Raw genomic sequence first — 20567 nt, forward strand, 5'->3', positions numbered from 1 at the left:
AGGACCCAACACAGCCAAAAATAAATATATAAAAAATAAATAAATAAAGATTACTATTAATTTAGAAAAAAATGTTAATATAACGGCCACACTAAAAAAAAAAAAAAAAAAAAATTAGCAGCTGAAATTTAAAAAAAAAAAAGAAAAGTAACCTAATGAAGGTCACATAGGAAGTGAGGGAATTAAATTGAAAATCTGGCAGTCTAAATCAAGAGATGGTGTTCTTATCCCACTAAATACCTTCCCCAGAGGAGTAGTTAACTGAAGTGTTTCTTTGGAGGACACAAAGGAGATCAATGAAATAAATAAAAAGAGGCAAACTGCAACCTAAAAATGAACTTTCCAATAACAGAATGTACTGTCTCCTTATCACAGTCTCCTATCAGTGTGAGCTGGAGGAAGGAGGCTGGCCCTAGTCAACTTCAAAGACCGCTTTAAGTCTAAATTCAGATTCTTGACTTGCCCAAAGTAACCCAGCTAGTAAATGACCAAGTTGACAACCAACACCTTCTGTCCCTCTCTCAGTCCAGTGGTCAATCCACTGATAGTGTGGTGCCCCAATATTTTTCCTGCAAAAATTTAAATTTCCTCAGGATTCATTAATCTATGGGAATGGGAAAGATCGTACAAACCAAATAACTGTAATCAACTATTTTTATACAGAAGTACAGTTTGGGGCCTGTTACTAATGGTTGATCAATTTAATTACATTAGTGCGACATAGGCCTTAAGCAGACTAAACTTCTCTGGGGCAACAGTAAGGTGTATTCTTTGGGGGTACATCTCAATTCTGATTTTTTATTTTCATCACTGATGTAGACTCGCAGTTTAAATTACATTTCTGCTTCAGAAATGAATGCAGAAACATTGCTCAGAGTCTGACCACACACCCAGAAATGTCAAGATAGTTTTGAAATTCATGGACCTGTTTCCACATATCTGAATAAAACTCAGTTTCTTGATGAGTTTTGTTTGCTTTTTTTTAATTTTTAATCGGCACACAGGATCTCAGTTCCCCAACCATGGATCGAACCCGCCCCCCCACCCCTGCAGTGGAAGTGCGGACGGAGTCTTAACCACTGGACCGCCAGGGAAATCCCAAGTTTTGTTTGCTTTATATTCAGTCTGTTCCTTTGAAGATCAAGGCACACTGAGAGGTTAGGTGTGGGGTGATTCAGAAATATCCTAAGGTTTCACTCATTTGTTCATTGAACAAATAGGTCCTGAATAGCTACCATGTGCAGGTACTGTCCTAAGCACTGAAGATACAGCCGTGAACCAAATGAACAAAATCCCTGCCCTTGTGGAGCTTACATTTTAAGAGGAGGAAAAGAAGGATAAATTATAAAGTATGTGAGAAATTATAAAGTATGTGAGAGAATGAGAAGCGACATGAAAAAGAAAATAGAACACAGGACATTGGGAGTGGATTTGGGGAGGGAGGTAAATACTGTTGTGATTTTTAAATAGAGTTGACAGGATAGGCTTCAACGAGAAGGTGAGATTAAGCAAAGACGAGAGTGAGGAATTGAGCTATGGACATATCTGAGCAAAGGGCACATTCCCAGGACAGTTGCCCAAAGACAGGTGCATGTATGTTAAAGAGAAGAAACACGGCACGCAGATCATGTCGGGTCTCATGGGTCATTGAAAGAATTTTGCTCTGAGTAAAATGGGAACCCCTGTAAAAGGAAATACAGAAACTGAAAGTATGAATTCATGTGCATGAAAACCTGTGAATCCTACCCCTATGGCCCAGATTGTAGTCTCTACCATTTACCATTAAAAGAAAACAGCGCTCATTGGAGAAATGACTGATTACGGAGCTGAGGCAAGAAATGTACGAGATGAGCCTTCTGCATCTTGCTATATAGTAGGAGAGCAAGAAAGCTATCAGACATTTGCGGTTGTGTGAAAAGAACTCAGGATCCAACTTGGAGCATCTCCTACTGTCCAAATATGGAAATGTTGACTATTATCAAGGATGATAACTACAATAGACTGAGATACATAAAATATGTTCAAATCTGTGAATTCATAATGATACCTTAAAAGAAAAAAAACCTGATTTTGATGCTGTTAGAAGATGCTAGTGAACCAACTTATCAATTTCAGAACTGGCAAATAAGGGACTTTCCAACACCAACTGCAGTAACAGATAATCAGATTGAAAGTGAGAAAGTTTTTTATTGATGTATCCCAGTTCGTAACTGAAAAAGATTGACAGAATATCACCATTTTGTAACATCTCTTGAATTAATGTACCAGCAGTGATCATCCACGTTGGCTAACATAAAAAAAAAAAGAGAGGGAACAGAGTCTAAGTGGCTGACTGGATGTTTTGGGGTCGTGTCAACAACATGCTACTTGAAAATCCACTTTCTGCAGGAAATATGCTTTTTTTTCAACAAAGATGATATATTTATAATAAATAATTTTTTCCATCAAAGATGGAAAAGATGTTTTTTTCAACAAAGATGATATAATAATTCTTTCCAACAAAGATGATATATTTATCCGAAGATATTGGCACTCTCCATTGTGCAATAATGTCACATATCTGCAAGTTGTCTGATCAGGCTCCCCCAAAAGAGTTCCTTGGGGCTTCCCTGGTGGCGCAATGGTTAAGAATCCGCCAATGTAGGGAAAGCGGGTTTGAGCCCTGGTCCGGGAAGATCCCACATGCCTTGGAGCAACTAAGCCTGTGCACCACAACTACTGAGCCTGCGCCCTAGAGCCCGTGAGCTACAACTACTGAGCCCACGTGCTACAACTACTGAAGCCGATGCGCCTAGAGCCCGTGCTCCACAACAAGAGAAGCCACTGCAATGAGAAGTCTGCGCACCGCAAGATGCTCGCCACAGCTAGAGAAAGCCCACGTGCACCAACGAAGACCCAATGCAGCCAAAAATAAATAAATAAAAACAAAATAAATAAATTTATCAAAAAAGAGTTCCTTGGGTGAGTCTAACAAACAAAATCTAGAAAGCTAATTATTGACATGAATAAAATAACACGAGATTTATCACTTCAGCTTCAGTGGCATCTTGGGGAGGCGAGCTTGTTATATACACTTTAAACACTTCTATCAACTAGTGATATCAGTCCTGGACATAGTATTGTTGTCTATCTTACTAAATAGCCATATCTCAGGAAGTACAATACACTCAATCCATATTAATGTTTATTCTAGATTTATGGTTAATAGATGATTCAAATACCTCAAATTTCTTTGAACATTCTTCTTAACTTAGAATAAATATAACCTACTAAACTTAGATTCCGTGAAATCCAAATATAAGAAACTGTCTCCTATGCAATTTTCAACTTGCCATTTACTTGGTATTTAAATTATTTATCAATTTTTAACTGAATAAAGAACAAATCTGCAGAACACAAACTTCCAGGGTAAGTAAAATATGTTTTTTTTTTTTCAATTTTAGGCATAGGGTTCTGGGGTGTTTAAATGTACCTAATTTCCTAAAGGCTATAATTTTTTCTTTTTTACCTATTAAAAATTATATTATAATTTTTTATAAAAAAGTATCTTATAAGATAAAAATAATGAGAACATTAAGCATAAAATTAAAATAACTCACAATTCCCCTGTTTAGAGTTAAACCACTGTAAAAAAATTTTAATGTCTTTTTCTATGTAGATATAAATTTTAATAAAATTTAAATTTTACTGTATGGTTTGTTTTCCTGATTTTTTATTTAATATTCTATAATGACAATTTTCAATACCATTAGAAATTCTTCTACTCATTGGCAACATGGAGAACATTTCCTTTTTTTTTGGCCGCGCAGTATCTTAGTTCACCAGCCAGGGATCGAACTCCCACCCCCAGCACTGAAAGCACCGAGTCCTAACCACTGGACCGCCAGGGAATTCCCAGGAACATTTCATTTTAACGGATATTTAATTCCGAAAGACTGGAAATTTCGATTGCTTTGAATTTTGTCATGATGACAAATTATACAGCAATAAAAATTCCAAACAGTAATACTGCACTGATTATCTCTGGATAGTGGGTTTATATTACCATCCAAGAATTAAATGCCTCAGGTAACATATATTCTCACACTGATGTGCAGCCGTTCTAGTCCAAACTGCCCCCCAACAGGTGTCCTCCTCTATCCTAATCTTTTTATTTATTTATTTATTTATTATTGAAGTATTAGTTGATTTACAACGTGTTACTGCTATAATTATCAGATGCAAACTAGTATATACAGGATGGATAAACAACAAGGTCCTACTGTATAGCACAGGGAACTATATTCAATATCCTGTGATAAACCATAACGGGAAAGAATATGAAAAAGAATGTATATATATGTATAAGTGAGCCTCCTAATCTTTTCCACCATCAGTCTACAGGGTAAGAAACTACCACATGTCCTTAACCATGTTTTTGTGCATTCCTTCTACCTCCTTGCACTAATTAAAATCTGGTTCTCCCCTCAGGGCACTGCTTCCCTTTGCAGGCTTCTTTTTTTTTCTTTTTTTCTTTTTTAATTTTTATTTATTTATTTATTTATGGCTGTGTTGGGTCTTCGTTTCTGTGCTAGGGCTTTCTCTAGTTGCGGCAAGTGGGAGCCACTCTTCATCGAGGTGCGCGGGCCTCTCACTATCGCGGCCTCTCTTGTTGTGGAGCACAGGCTCCGGACGCGCAGGCTCAGTAATTGTGGCTCACGGGCCTAGTCGCTCCGCGGCATGTGGGATCCTCCCAGACCAGGGCTCGAACCCGTGTCCCCTGCATTGGCAGGCAGATTCTCAACCCCTGCGCCACCAGGGAAGCCCCTACAGGCTTCTTAAGTTCTCTCCTTCAGATGTGGAAGTTAAGGTCAATACCTTCCTTGCTTCCTACTGCCACTTCTTGACAATTATTCCTCCATTTTTATGTACAACCCCCTGATTTTTTTAGGCTCATCCCACCTGGCTTGCCACCCTTTGTTCTGACTTAAGGTTTTTATTTTCCAGCTTTCTAATTACTGCCCCTTATTGATTTTGAAGAGTTTGGGACCAGGTTTGCTGTCCTATTTTATGTCATCTGTCTCCCAATGTCTACACATCAATGTCCAAACAATCTGGCTTCTCAGTTGTTTGACTTCCTGTACACCATCCCTCCACACCCAGCATTCTTATCTGGGATCCACTGGCCTCTGAGGAGCCATGGGTAGAATTCGAGGGGTCTATGAATGTGGATAGGGAAAATCTATGTCTTTATTTTCACTAAACACTAATTGAAGTTTAGCATTTCCTTCAATAATAAATGAATGCAATATACCACAGATTTATTAGCAGTACTATGGTGCTGTCAACAACAGAAAACACAGCTATTTTCATATACATTACAGTGCATATCACATAGAAATACTTAAAAATTTTCACTTATGTTTATTTCTACCTAAAAATCATGCTCCTTTTTAAGCCTGCTGCCAGATCTTGTTGTTTAATGCAAAGAAGCACATTATCTTAGTCCATTCAGGGTGCTACAACAAAATACTACATATTAGGTAGCTTATAAACAGCAGAAATTTATTTCTTACAGTTCTGGAGGCTGAAAGTCCAAGATCAGGGTGCCAACATGGTTGGGTGAAGGCTCTCTTCTGGGTCACAGACTTCTCATTGTATCTTCACATAGTGAAACAGGGTAAGAGAACTCTGTGGGGTCCCTTTTTTTTTTTTTTTTTTGGCCATGCCACTCGGCATGTGGGATCTTCCCCAACTAGGGATCGAACCCGGGCCCCCTGCATTGGGAGTGTGGAGTCTTAACCACTGGACCGCCAGGGAAGTTCTCTGGGGTATCTTTTATAAAAGCATTAATCCCATTCATGGGCGCACCACCCTCATGACCCAATCACCTCTGGAAGGCTCAACCTCCTAACACCATCACATCGGTGTTAGGATTCCAGTATTTGAGTTCTGGAGAGACACAAACATTCAGATCATAGCTACATTACTGTAGCACACATTTGGTTTGTTTAAATATTTTGGCAACTATATTGTAATGGAAGGGCTTTCATATGTAACCCCATATATTTTGTTTTATGCATTTAAAAATATTTTGAGACTGAGTCCCTAGGCTTCACCAGAGTGGCAAAGTAGTTCATGCACAAATAGTTGAGAACCTCTCATTATAGGACAGCTACATGTAAAAGAATGAAATTAGAACATTCTCATGAGTTCCCTGGTGGCCTAGTGGTTAGAATTCCGGGCTTTCATTGCCATGGCCCAGGTTCAATCCCTGGTCGGGGAACTGAGATCCTGCAAGCTGTGCAGCACAGCCAAAAACAAAACAAAACAAAAAACAAACAAACAAACACCATTCTCTAACATCATATAGAAAAGTAAACTCAAACTGTATTAAAGACCTAAATGTAAGATGGGAAACCATAAAACTCCTAAAGGAAAACATAGGCAGAAACCTCTCTGACATAAATCATAGCAATATTTTTTTGGCTCTGTCTTCCAAAGCAAAGGAAATAAAAGCAAAAATAAACAAATGGGACCTAATTGAACTTAAAAGCTTTTGCAGAGCAAAGGAAACCAATGACAAAACTAAATGACAACCTACTGAATGGGAGAAAATAATGGCAAGTGACATGACTGATAAGAAGTTCATATCCAAAATATATCAACAGCTCATACAAACCAACATCAAAAAAAACCCAAACAACCTGATTGAAAATGGGCGGAAGACCTGAATAGACATTTTTCCAAAGAAGACATGCAGATGGCCAACAGCCACATGAAAAGATGCTCAACATCACTAATCATCAGAGAAATGCAAATCAAAACCACAATGAAATGTAGTTCTCAACATCACATATCACATTGTTGATAGCCATTCTCACACCTGTCACAATGGCTATCATCAAAAAGAGCACAAATAGCAAAAGTTCGCGAGGATGTGGAGAAAAGGGAAACTTCTTCATTCACTCCTGGTGGGAATGTAAATTGGTGCAGCCACTGTGGAAATCAGTATGGAGGGTTCTCAAAAAACTAAAAATAGAGCTACCATATGACCCAGCACTGCCACTCTTGGGTATATATCCGAAAAAAACCCAAAAACACTAATTAGAAAAGATACATGCCGCCTAATGTTCATAGCAGCATTGTTTACAATAGCCAAGATATGGAAGCAACCTAAGTGTCCATCAACAGATGAACGGATAAAGAGGACAGAGATGGGGACTTCCCTGGTGGTCTAGTGGTTAAGACTCCGCACTCCCTATGCAGGAGGCCCGGGTTCCAACCCTGGTTAGGGAACTAGATCCCCCATGCCGCATCTAAAGATCCACGCAACTAAAGAGCCAGCACACAGAAACGTAGATCCCGTATGCCGCAACTAAGACCTGGTGCAGCCAAATAAATAAATAAATATTTTTTTAAAAAGAGGATAATGAAGAATGGATAAAGAGGATACACACACACACACACACACACACACACACACACACACCTCTACAGTGTAATACTTACCATAAAAAAGAATGAAATTTTGCAATTTGTAATAACATGGATGGACTTGGACTTGCTAAGTGAAATAAGCCAGACAGAGAATGACAAATACTCTATGCTATCACTTATATTTGGAATCTAAAAAATACAACAAACTAGTGAATATAACAAACTAGAAACAGAGTCACAGACACAGAGAACAAACTGGCAGTTACCAGGGGGGAGAGGGAAGGTGGGAAAAGGCAACATAGGGGTAGGGGATTAAGAGGTACAAACTACTATGCACAAAATAAATAAGCTACAAGGATATATTGTACAACACAGGGAATATAGCCAATATTTTATAATAAAGATAAATGGAGTATAACCTTTAAAATTGTGAATCACTATATTGTACATCTGTAACTTATACAGCAACTATACTTCAATTGAAAAAAAAAAAAAGAACCTTTCATTACATATCAATGGGCTTATCAATGGGCTTCTCATTGCAATATTTCCTGTCCCCTTATCCCTGTTTTCTTTCCTTGGCTACTACTTGGCAATACCCCAACTACGGATGAATCCAACCATTTGCCTTGCTGCAGAAATCACACAGCAGGTCAGATTTGTGCCACTATATGTTCATGGTCTCCAACCCCAAGCAGGCCCTCAATGCGACTAAGCACTCTTCTTTTCCCTTGTCAGTTTTCCTTCCCATTTCTGACTTTCTTTCTCCTCCACACCTCTTAACTCTTCCCTCCTCTGCCTCAACTTTCCCCTCACCTCAGCAGAGATTTCACCCTCCTGTTCATGGAGAATTTTGAAGACTTCGGATGACAATTTCCTTACACCAACCATAATATGTATCCACTGTTTTTTTTTTTCCTTCCCTCTTACTGCAATGGAATGGTGTCCCTCCTCTGATCTAAGGCAAATTCCTCCTCCAGTTCTCCAAATCACATTCATTCATTCAACAGATATTAAATCAGGATTTGGCCCCCCCAAAAAAAGACATGTTGAGGTCCTAAACCCTAGTACCTCAAAATGTGACATCACTTGGAAATAGGGTTGTTGCAGGCATAATTAGTTAAGATGAGGTCATACTGGATTAGGGTGAAGCCCTAATCCGATATGACTGGTGTCCTTATAAGAAGATGGTCATACAAAAACAGAGACACAGAGAGAATGTCATGGGGCAATGAAGGCAGAGATTAGAGTATATGCTTGCAAGTCAAGGAAAGCCAAAGATTGCCCACGTACCACCAGAAGCTAGGAAGAGGCATGGAAGGTTTCAGAGGGAGCATGACCATGACAACACTTTGATTTTAGACTTCTGGCCTCCAGAACTATGAGATAACAAATTTCTGTTGTTTCAAGCCACCCAGTTTGTGATACTTTGCTAAACCTTCTCTGGCCCCTAAATCCAGGTGAGTCATTCTTCTTAAGAGCTCTAACAGCATCTTTCCCCTATCACTGAACTCATCTGACTTTTGGTCTTGTGAGGGAAGGGACAATGTTCATCTGTATCTCCATTTTTGAGCACAAAATGTGGCATTCAGCAAGTGCTCAATAATAATATTGCATTGAATTAAATTTTTTTTCTATTTTCTATGTAGAGTACATTACACTATTACCTATACACCCCCTTGGACTTGAATATTTTCAAGGTCTATGATTATTTTCTTAGGATAAAGCCCTAGAAGTAAAACTATAACTGGATAATAGAATATAATCATTTTAAAGTCCTTGACATATATTGCTAACTTCATTTCCAGATGTTTATTATCCTAGATTTATTTAGGAAATATTGACAATTTTTACAATATTCAGTCAGTCTCATCCAGAGCTATGCTCTTTCTCTCCATTTATATGTCTTATTTTTATATTACTCAGGGTAAATTTTGTAATTTTTCTGATATATGAGCTTCATATTTCTTTTAAAGGTAACTAAATGTTTTATATGTTTGTGTATGCCTATGTGTGTAAATATACACATATGTGAAATCATTTCTATTGCAAATCAGAAGTCTTTTCCACCATATTTTTATTACCAGCTATTGCTGTTATATAGGAAATCTAATGTGTTGGTGATTGCTTTCTTATCTGGCTACTTCAGTGACCTTTCTTACTAGTAATAAAAGTATACAACTTTATCATCTGTAAATAATGATACATTTATTTTCTCTTTGCCACAGTTATGCTTCTTATTTGTTTCATATCTCATTTTAATTGCTAGAATTTCCAGCACTTGTTAAATAATGGTAATAAGGACAGGTTTCCTTTTGCATGCCTTACTTTAATGGAAACACTAATATTTCAGTGTTCAGTGTGATATTGCCTGGATTTCACAAGTATTCTTTGTTATTGTAAGAAAGTTTTATTCAATTTCTAGGTTACTATTATTAAAATTCAAAATTAGATATTATTTTTATCAGACACCCTTTTAGCATCTATCTAAATGAATATATAGCTTCCTCCCTTTGACTTATTGATGTGATGTAATAGAGGAGGTATTTGGGGATAAACTCTACTGTTTTTTCTTTTTAATCAATTGTAGAATTTAACTTGTAAGTACTTATTTTATTTAGGATTTTAACATTTCTTTTCGTAATGGAAATTGGTATGCTTGTGTGTGTGGGGGGGTGTGTGTGCGCGCACATGTGCGCGTACTCTGTCAGGTTTTATATCACGATTTTATATCATGATGCTTTTATAAAATGAACTAAGAAAGTTTCCTTCTTTTTCTATTTTTTGTAACAGTTTATATAACATTGTAATTATATAGTCCATGAAAGAATCCACTCTTCAAACTATCTAGGCCAAAAACCCTTTGAGGGGTTATAAATTCTTTTTCAATTTCTCTCATAGTTTTTAAGTCTCTATTTTCTACTTCACTTAATTTTGATAACATATTTTTCCAGAAACTTTTCAATTTTATCAATATTTCCAAACCTATATCCAGGTATTATGAAGTAGTACACAAATATTCATCATTAAAAATAATCTTTTTTCTTCTACTATCATTCTTTATTTGCTGAAGTGTGTTTTCACCCTCTTTCCCCAAACAGACTGCCTGACATTTGTTTGCTTTACTGTTTCTTTAAAAGGAAAGATAGTTTGGGGGTATATATATCAATTACATTCTTCTTTTATTTTTCAATTAATGTTTTCTGGTTTTCCTTTTTAAAATTTATCTTACATTATTTCATAGTGCTTTATTTCTGATAGGAATGTTATGCTTAGTTCATTTATTTTCATTCTATATTTTTCCAAAGTGGAAACATGTAAGATTATATAAGTGTGCCTCTAAGTGCAGCTTTGGCTGCAGTCTATAAATTTTGCTGTAAATATTACACTGCAAATTGGCTTTGGCTTTGGAATTAGGCTAAAATATGCTGTTACACTATTATTACATTTCATGTTTAGCTTGTGGGTGACTGAATTGTCAAATGCAGACTTCAAAAGAATTCAAGGTATCTCTGAACTCGTGTGCAACCAATGACCATGTGGTCAAAATATTACTGTCATCTGTAATCAGAGTAAGTACATCAGTAATGTGAACAAGCCTTGTCATTTGGACATATTTTTAACATCTGAGTATAGAACAAGCATTCTAGATGTTTCCTGTAGTAAAAAACTATTCAATATGCTTTATATGTTGCAATTCTGTCAGCTGAAGGATATGAATATATTTATTATTGTAAGAGTATAATATTGCAATAATTAATAATGATTGTGAAAGGTAGGTAAAGGTGTCCAAAATATACATATTAAGTGAAAAAATCAAGTTATATTAATAATATTACATATATAATAGGAAACCATTATTGTCAAATATATGAATTTAATATTAGTATCTGGAGAGATAAAATCGGAAGGAATATATACCATTTGTATTTTTATACGGTAACCATTTCTGGCAATGAAGTTATAGGACATTTTAACTTCTATTTTATATATTTATGTAATGCTTGAATTTTTATCAGGACTATATGTTAGCTTTTATAATAAAAAACAATAAAATATATTTAAAATAAAAGCAGGACTGAGGATATACAGGTTAGTAGCCTGAAAAGCTTTATGATTCTCTTTCTCTTCTTGGAAGATTCTGTGATTCAGTTATCTAGGATGTTTATTTCCTCACACCTTTCTTGCTGGCCTTTTAACCACTTGACTTACCACTATGCATATACAAGGAGAGAAGAACTAGTCAGTTATGTCACATTTTATCAGCTATGATGAAAAAATAGACACAATAATGCAATTGATTCATATAAATGGTTAAATCATAAATGGGTATGTTCTAATTGGCCATTTTGTGCTAGATCAAGGAACTCAATTTAGCCAAATAAAGAGAGTATTATTTAAAGGACACATAGGATGGGGTGGGCATTCATAGGAGGGGACTGAGGAATCTGAGACTCAATGATAGAACGACTGTCCAGTCAACACTTACAAGATCTGGACCTGGCGAGGACACAGGGCCAAGGAGGCTCAAAGGCCTGACGGTTTGTGCCTCCTCTCTTGCTGTGTGTGACCTTTCTCAGACTATCTTTGCCCATCTCTGAATATTTGCTTTATTTTCCTTCTGCTTTCCATTGGTCTATTCCATTCATCTCTACTATTTACATCTATTCTCTTCGCTCTTGCCTTCTCCAAAACCTTTCTCCTTTTTTCAACTCCTCTCTCCTCAACCTTTTTCTTTCTATTGGACCTCATCCACAGGTATATATGTGTATATACAAGACAGAAAGATATATATCTATATCTATATCTATCTATCTATATCTATAGATCGATATCTCCCATCTTAAAAACAAAAGCAAACAAACCAAGACAAGCCAAAAAAAAAAAAACCTATCTTGAACCCACATCCCCCTTAAGCAACCAACCATCTCTCTGGGCCCTTTCCCAAAGGCCCCGAAAGAACGGTCTGCCTGTGTTGCCTCCATGTCCCCTCTCTTTGGCCCCTTACACCACTCTAATCTAATCTAATCTAATCTTACACCACTCTTGCCAGCATGTCACTCCTGAAATTGCTCTTCTTAAGTTCTATTCCAGTCTTACCCCAAATTCTTTTTTTTAATGTTGTTTTAAAAATTTATTTATTTTATTTATTTACTTTTGGATCTTTTGGGTCTTCATTGCTGTGTGCAGGCTTTCTCTAGTTGCGGCGAGCAGGGGCTACACTTTGTTGGGGTGCGCGGGCTTCTCATTGCGGTGGCTTCTCTTGCTGCAGAGCACGGACTCTAGGCGCGCGGGCTTCAGTAGTTGCAGCACGCAGCCTCAGTAGTTGTGGCTCGCGGGCTCTAGAGCGCAAGCTCAGTAGTTGCGGCGCACGGGCTTAGTTGCTGTGCAGCGTGTGGGATCTTCCCGGAGCAGGGCTCAAACCCATGTCCCCTGCATTGGCAGGCAGATTCTTAACCGCTGCGCCACCACCTTACCCCAATTCTTAACTGCATTCATTCAACATAGTTGACCACTTCCTCCTTAAACACCCTCCTTTCTTTTCTGAAACATTGCTTTCTCTTGGTTTTTCTCCTACCTCTTTGGCCATTCCACCTCATGCTTCTTTACAGGCTTCTCGCTTACTCATTCTCTATAAATTGATCTTTCTGGGGATCAATGCTTGGACTTCCTGTCCTTGCTCTTTTCCTACTCTTCTACCTCAGTGATTATATCCATTCACATGGCTTTAAATACATTTATTACAAGACAATTGAAAATGCAAATGGATTGTTCTAGATCAGTGCTATACAATATAACTTTCTGTGATGATGGAAATGTTCTGTATCCGTGCTGTCCAGTACCATGGTCAGTAGCTACACGTGGCTAGTGAGCACTTGACAGGTGGCCAGTGTGACTGAGGAACTGCATTTTAGATTTTATTCAATTTCAATTAATTTAATTTGCCACATGGGATTGGTGGCTATGGTACTGGACAGTTTGGCTCCAGATTAAAAGAAACTGAAGAAACATTAAAAAAAAAAAAAAAAGCTACTCAAGAACTTGGTTAAATAGTGAAAAAGAGATGCAGAGGTGGGTTTCAGCTTGATATCTCTCTTCCCTGGTACATATCTAGCTCTTTTTCCCAACTGTCAACACTGATAACCAACAATGACTCCAAGCCGGCCACCAACCACAAAACAGCCTTCCACATAGCTCTCCACTGGCCCTCCTTCATGGTCCCCCCCACCAACTGGATGTGCCAGGCTTCCCAGATTCCCCTGCAAGTTCTCCTTATTCACCCAGGCTTCAGAAGGGCTGGTTAGTGACTCAGCTCTCATTCTCCAACTCTCCTTTTGGACCATTGCTTCTCCCAGCATATAAATTCTTATTCTTATAAGAAACCCCTTATTCCAGAATACTCATAATGGTTCTGCTTCTCTAATTGACTCCTAACTGATACATTCTTGACAACTGTTACTCTATGTCTTCACCAACTCAGCAAATGGCACCAACATCCATCAATTGCCTCCTAAACTCCCTACCATCAGTCTATCACTAAGTCCTTCACAAACTAGGTTCAAAATACACATTGAGGGGCTTCCCTGGTGGTGCAGTGGTTAAGAATCCGCCTGCCAATGCAGGGGACATGGGTTTGAGCCCTGCTCCGAGAAGATCCCACGTGCTGCAGAGCAACTAAGCCCGTGCACCACAACTACTGAGCCTGCTCTCTAGAGCCCGCGAGCCACAACTACTGAAGCCTGCGTGCCTAGAGCCCGTGCTCTGCAACAAGAGAAGCCACTGCAATGAGAAGCCCACACACTGCAACGAAGAGTAGCCCCCGCTCACTTCAACTGGAGAAAGCCCTCGCGCAGCAATGAAGACCCAACGCAGCCAAAAATAATAAATAAATAATAAATAAATTTATATTAAAAAAGTACACATTATGTCCACTTCTCTCCATTTCCTCTGCAATACCCTTGTCCAAGTAACTCCTATCCCTTACCTGGTTCCATGTCCATCGTCAACCCCCAACATCTATTCTGTTTCTAAATACTAATTTTAAACATGGGAAACATTTCAATGGCTTCCTATCATACTTACTTACATAGTCCTGCATAATCTATCTCCCACCAACTTCTCCAAACTCATCTTGGGCCACTCTCTCCCTTACCAAACATGCTCCAGCCACACGGGCATCTTTTCAGGAAAGGCCATGCTTTTTCTCCTCTCAGAGTTTTCACACGCTCTATTCATTCTGCCTGGAATATTCTTCCAGCCCCCCTTCATTCCTCACTTTAAACATCACTTCCTCAGAAATGCTTTCCTTGACCAACCCAGTGTAACACTATACTATGTTAATTTCTTCTTTGCATTGATCACATTTTATAAATATTTAATTAATTTATTTATTCTCTCTCTCTCTCTCTCTCTCTCTCTCTCTCTCTCTCTTTTCTCACTTAGCTGTGATCTCCATGAAGGCAAAAGACATTTCTGCTTTACTCATCTGGTGCTTCATTCAGTGCCTTGCGCATAACTGGTGCACAAAATGTATTTGTGGAATGATAAATATAGTGAAGGGATTCCTTTTAGCTTCTGCTTATTTATGGTTTCTGCTTCCTTATAATTTTAGTTTGACATGACCTCTCATGGCCCCAGCTCTAACTCCCTCTTCAAGACACTGACTCTATCTTTGGTTCTGCTCTAGGTATGGTCTGGTACCTGATGCTGGTCCAATTAGTTGTGACAAGGCAGGGGTGAGTGTGCAGAGTAAAAATGTGACAGCCTAGGCTGCTGCCTTAGCAGGGCTTTGGGGTAAGGTTACCCTTGGGAAGAGCTTTGAGACACAACATGATGACATGTTCCGTGAAAAAATTATTACTAAACTTTCCTTTTTTGTGCCACGATTCATCTTGAATATCTGAACAACCAAAGATTGCTTATATTCTGGGACTCCATTCAGAGTAGAGTGGGAATACTTTGACAGAAACATTCTTTCAGTTTATGTTTACATAATCTTTTTGTTCTTTTTGTCATTACTTGTATAAAATCTGTGGCTCCTTGTAATTTAATCCATCAACCCCATTGTAAATGTTAAAATGCAAACAGCTAAAATGAGACTGAACTTCTAATTAAAAAAAAAAAAAAAGCTAAAAGCAATAAAAAGGATACCTAGCATTTCGAGTGTATTTAAAATGTCACGACCTTGGGACTTCCCTGGTGGTGGACTTCCCAGTGGTTAAGAATCCACCTCCCAATGCAGGGGACGTGGGTTCCCTACCTGGTCAGTGAGCTAGATCCCACATGCATGCTGCACCTAAGGAGCACATGTGCTGCAACTAAGGAGGCCACCTGCCGCAACTAAGACCCGGACCAACCAAAATAAATAAAATAAATAAAAATTTTTAAAAATGTTACTATAAAATATCAGGACCTTAAAAATTAATAGATTTTATTTTTCTAGAGTGTTTTTAGATTTAAGAAAAATGAGCAGAAAGTACAGTTTCCATATACCCCTCTCCCGCCCCCTTCTCCTATTATTAACATTGTACATTAGTTGGTACGTTTGTTACAATTGACAAACCAACATTGATTCATTGTTATAAACTTAAGTCCACAGTTTACATTAGGGTTTACTCTTTATGTTGTACATTGTATGGGTTTTGCCAAATGTATGATATGTATCCACTGTTATAGTATCATACAGAATAGTTTCACTGCCCTAAAAATTCCCTGTGTTACACCTCTTTAACCCTCCCTCCCTCCCCCTGAACCCCTGACAACCACTGATCTTTTTACTGTCTCCATGGTTTTGCCTTTTCCAGGATGTCATATAGTTGAAATCATGTAGTGTATAGCCCTTCCAGATTTGCTTCTCTCACTTAGCAAAATGCATTTAAGATTCCTCCATGTTTTTCCATAGCTTGATAGTGCATTTCTTGATAGCACTGAATAATATTCCATTATATGGGTACTAAAATTTGTTTACTCATTCACCTATTGAGGAACATCTTGGTTGCTTCCAAATTTTGGCAATTATGAATAAAGTTGCTATAAACATCCTTGCGCAGGTTTGTGTGCGTGTGTGTGTATACTTAAATTTTCAACATATTTGAGTAAATACCAAGGAATATGACTGCTGGATCATACGGTGTATGTTTGTTTTGTAAGAAACTGCCAAGCAGTCTTCCAAAGTGGCTGTACCATTTGCACTCCCACTAGCAATGAATAAGCGTTCCTGTTGCTCCACATCCTTGCCAGCATTTAGCATCAGTTTTTTGGATTTTGGCCATAATAACTGTTGTGTAGCGGTATCTCACTATTTTAATTTGTAATCCTCTAATGACATATGATGCTGAGCATTTTTTTTTCATATGTTTATTTGCCACCTGTATATCTTCTTTGATGAGGTGTCTGTTTAGATATTTTGCTCATTTTTATTTTTATTTATTTTAATTTTTTTTAAAAACATTTATTTATTTGGCTGCACTGGGTCTTTAGTTGCGGCACGTAGGATCTTTGTTGTGCAGGATCTTTAGTTGCGGCATGGGAAGCTAAAGAATTGTGGCATGTGGGATCTTAGTTGCGATGTGGGATCTTAGTTGCAGCATGCTGGATCTAGTTCGAACCCGGGCCCCCTGCATTGGGAGCACAGAGTCTTACCCACTGGACCACCAGGGAAGTCCCTTGCTCATTTTTATTTATTTATTTATTTTTGGCTGTGCTGGGTCTTCGGTTCGTGCGAGGGCTTTCTCTAGTTGCGGCAAGTGGGGGCTACTATTCATCGCGGTGCGGGGACCGCTCTTCATCGCGGTGCGCGGGCCTTTCACTATCGCGGCCCCTCCCGTTACGGGGCACAGGCTCCAGACGCGCAGGCTCAGTAGTTGTGGCTCACGGGCCCAGCCGCTCCGTGGCATGTGGGATCTTCCCAAACCAGGGCTCGAACCCGTGTCCCCTGCATTAGCAGGCAGACTCTCAACCACTGCGCCACCAGGGAAGCCCCCTTGCTCATTTTTAAATTGAGTTGTTTGCTTTCTTATGGTTGAGCTTTAGAGTTCTTTGTATGTTTTGGATACTAAGTCTTTAACAGATATGTGTTTTGCAAAGATTTCCCCCCGAATCTGTAGCTTTTCTTTTCATTCTCTTGTGCAGTGTCTTTGCAGAGCAGAAGTTTTAAATTTTAACATATCAGCCATTCAATTACCATGAGAAGAAGATGTGAGAGATGTTGCAAAAACTTTCTTGATTATTAGAAAGAGTGGATTGAATGACTTCCACAGTCTCTTTTGACTCTAGGTTTTTATGGTTCTGTGAAAAGAACAATGGTGTGTTGTGAATTTTTCCAATATGAATTCTAGCCCCCCTTCTCATTATAACATTAATATATGGTAATTGCAAAAAGTTTAGAAAATATAGAAAAGAAAAGAAGAAAATATGATATTAAAAAAAAACAGTTTGGCATTTAATAGTGGAAGAATTTGGATGACAAGCAAAACAGGCAAACAGGCATGACTTTATACCTGCCTTTGATTAATTGCAACTTAACAGATCTCCATTTTCTTACTAATTCAAAGGTTACATGGTGGAAAAACAGTAATGAGGCCCATAAATAATTAACTTAAAAATATTTATTGCAACAAGTTAAGCATTACCAAAGTGTATGAAGTAAAAAGTGATGGTCTCCCTCCACCCCCATCCTTCTAATTGTAATTGTTCTCTAGAAACAAAAATCTTTATATCCATCATACCTTGTTATACACATTCACACAGACCTGCAAGCTTCATGAGCCAGGGGTCAATCTGTGTCTATCTTGACATACAACATTGTGAACCTAGTGCATAACACAGAGCTTGGTACACAGAAGGTGCTCAATTGAATGAATAAATGTGACACTCTACATTGTTCTCTAGGTGGCTTTAAAAAAAAAATTAAGAATGTAACCTGGATATCTTTCCATGTAAGGACATTGGTAGCTACTTCATTGTTTTCAATGGCTCCAGAATAATCCACGCTATGGATGCACACTATAATTTATTTAACCAGTCCCCTATTACTGGATGTTTAGCTTATATACATTTTTTACAAACAAAACACACACACACACATATATGTATGTTACAAACAATGCTTCAGTAAGCATTATAGTCTAATTATCTTGTAAAAAAAGTCATATCAATCTATCCTCTCACTCCCTTGGGGAGAATTAAGTCACCTGGCCACACCTGGCTGCCCCAGAGGCTGGAAGTGGAATTTCTAGCTGGACGGCAGGTACCAGGTTACAAGGCATTCATGGTGGAAGGATGGAAGAACAGACTTGGGGGAGCAGGGCTTAATAAATACGACTATGATATATTTATTAAAAAAAAAATCTCTCATTTCACTAACAGTGAACGTGTCAATTTCTCCACAACCACAGTGGAGATGATATCCCAAATCAGATATTATCAATGTTTGTCATTGTTGCTGTTATTTTTGCTTGGAGCAAGGGTTCATATAAGGTGAATAGCTGACTATATTGTTGTAAAGGAAAGTTGGGATTCAAATGAGGAAGATCTTTAGTGGCAAATAGGACATTTGAATATTTTTAAGCCATGAGAATCCAGAGAAAGAGTTTGAGAAAATTTTTAAATATATTGCAAAATGTTTGAGCTAGAAGAGATCTTAAAAAATTCTCTCTTTCAATGCACTTCTTTTATAGATGAGGAAATCGAAACTCTGAGAAGTGAACTGATTTATCCAAGCCCATGCTACCCATTAGTAGCTGATCTGGGATTAGAATCAAGGTTGTTTTGAGTCTCAGCCTATAAATCTTTGGTTTTATTCAGTAAATACTGATATTTATTGAGCATCAAATCCTGTGTTTGGTACTAAAGAGGATTCAGATAAGTAAGGACACATATTTATTGAGAATTTTCTTGTGCCAGATTGTTCACATACATTTCAATCTAGTCCAATGCATCTATCGTACCAAGTGAATCAATCCATCTACTAGTTTCTTGTTTGTTTGTTTTTCTTAAAGTATTATTAGGGATTCCCCATGTTTCAGTAATAGTAGTAATTCTTGGCATCAAGCCTGGAATAAGAAGTTCTGCAGGTCAGGAGGAAAATTATACCATTGTTTCTCTCAACAAGATGTCAACTGGAGAGCATAGCTGATAGCTTTTTTCTCAGGCCTGCTCAGGGCATCTCTAAGTTCCTGCCTAGGTCCTTAGTGTGTGCCATCCTGAGAAATGCCAGAATTGAGAGAAGGCCAACTGAAGCTGGGAGAATGGCAGAGATGTGGCTGGGGAGACATGTGGGACAGGTCATGGAAGGCTTTGTTGATCTAGTTAAGGATTTGGTTCTAAGTGTATTGGGGAGCTAATGAAGGGTTTTAAGCAGATCTTATCTGCAATTAAAATCCAAACACACACACACACACACACACACACACACACACACACGCGGCTTTGAATGGATTAGAAAACCTGCAAGGATGGATGAATCAGGAGGCTCTATCATTAGTCCAGGTGGTAAGTGATGGTAGCTTATCCCCTGGGTGCAACACAGAGAGAAGTGGAGATATATTAGGCAGACGAAATTGACAGGACTTAATTAATACGGCCTTGAGGGAGAAGGTACTGTCCTGAATGACTCTCTGGTTTTCAGCCAATGCTGCTGGACGCAAGTGGGTGATGTTCACTGAGATGGGAACTCTGGAGCTGGAGATAAAGGGGACGATGTTGTGCTCAGTTTTTTGAAATGTTGATTTGGAGTGCCTAAAGCCCACAAAAAGGTGTCGGGTGGGTGGGTTAGGCAAAGGAATTAGGGGTCAAAGAAGAACTAGAGATTTCAATTTGGGAGGTCTGGTCATCTGGCAGATGACATTGCCTAGGTAGAGGCTCTTCTTCTCCTTCCTCTTCCTCTTCCCCCTTCCTCTCCTTCTCCTTCTTCTCCTTCCTCCCCCTCTTCCTCCTCTTCTTCCCCCTCCCCCTTCCTCTCCTCATTCTTTTTTTTAAAGGAAAGTTGATCCCCAGGAAAGTCTTAAAAAAAAAGTGTTGGACGGTTTAGATCTGTTGTTTTCATTCCTTCATCTATAGGATTATCCAGTTTTTATTATATTTTTGTATTAAACATTTTGGTTATTTGGTTTCATTTATAACATTATCTACAACCTTCGAATTATGAA

The sequence above is a fragment of the Balaenoptera physalus genome, assembly GCF_965194825.1.
Source record: "Balaenoptera physalus genome assembly, chromosome: 9".
In the NCBI taxonomy this organism is placed as follows: Eukaryota; Metazoa; Chordata; class Mammalia; order Artiodactyla; family Balaenopteridae; genus Balaenoptera; species Balaenoptera physalus.